This window comes from Meleagris gallopavo, chromosome 17, assembly GCF_000146605.3.
Source record: "Meleagris gallopavo isolate NT-WF06-2002-E0010 breed Aviagen turkey brand Nicholas breeding stock chromosome 17, Turkey_5.1, whole genome shotgun sequence".
In the NCBI taxonomy this organism is placed as follows: domain Eukaryota; kingdom Metazoa; phylum Chordata; class Aves; order Galliformes; family Phasianidae; genus Meleagris; species Meleagris gallopavo.
Genome location: NC_015027.2, coordinates 12,738,709 through 12,739,964, shown reverse-complemented (window position 1 = coordinate 12,739,964; position 1,256 = coordinate 12,738,709).

The window sequence follows — 1,256 nt, the reverse complement described above, 5'->3', positions numbered from 1 at the left end:
GCAGGTGGTGTGGGAGGAGGCACGGTGGGAACCGAGGGGCAGGGGACGGGGGGATAGGAGGGCTGGGTGGGAACTGATGGACGGGGGTACAGAGTGGGGTGAAGGGACAGTATGGGGTGTGCTGTGAGAAGTGAGGGACTGGCGGGGCAGGTGGGTGTGGGGGGCAGCTTCGGTGGGACTTGATGGACAAGAGGGACTGTGAGGGTGTGGGAGGGGGACACTGCGGGAATTTGGAGAATAAAGGGGTGGAAAAGCAGCGTAGGAACTGAGGGAGGGGGAATGCAGGCTGGGCAAGGAGACAATTAGAGGTTGTACTGAGAACTGAGGGACTGGGTGGTGGGGCAGCTGACTGAGGGGTGTGGGGGAAGCTTTGGTGGGACAGGATCCAATTGGGGTGGGGGAGAGAGGTAGTGTGGGATCAGAGCTCAGAGTGCATGTTGGATTGGGAGAGGGACAGTGCTTGTGTACTGAGACCTCTGAGACCTGGGAACAGTTACTGAGAGTGCAGAGATGGAGGTAAATGTGGATGAGAGGGGTAGGTTGTGTGTGTGGGGGGCAGTTTAGGTGGGAGGTGAGGGAGTGGGGGGACAGCGTGGGCTGAGGGGAGATGGTGAGGTGGAGGTCAGTGTGGAAATGGAGTGACACAGGGACAGTGTGGGATGGGACACTGTCTGGGGGGGGATCTGTCACAGCATGGGGATGGGGGGTTCAGGAGCTGGGGACGGAGTGGGAGTGACTGAGAGAGCGAGGATGGAGGGGGCGTCTGGGGATTACAAAGGGCTGGAGAGGATTTCATCAGCAGCAGCATTAGTGATTCTGACCACAGGCCGTGCGCTGCCAGCAGGGAGCCCGCAATGCTCAGGCACTGCAAAGGGGCCCAAAAGACCCCCCCGGGGAGCTGATGGCACCCACCCCTCCATCCAAGCAGCGTTTGTACAGGGAAACTTGTGTGTGTTTATTTATTTATGGGGGGGAGGGGTCTAAAGATAGCGGTTCCATCCCAAAATGAGGTAATCCACAGGAACAAGAATCCCTGCGCTGCCTCTCTGCCTGTTAGCGCTGCTCTCCTGTGAGGCAGCAGCAGTGCCGACAGCTCAGTGCTGGGCACGGTCTGTGGGCAGCGGGGAGCACTGAGGTGAACGTCCCCGCTTCCCTCTATGTTCTCTCTTCTCCTCCCAGCCGGCCGGGCTGCAGCAGCAGTGCATGAAGGAGAGACCGCGGGGCGGGTGGGAGAAGGGCGGGCAGCACACGACCCT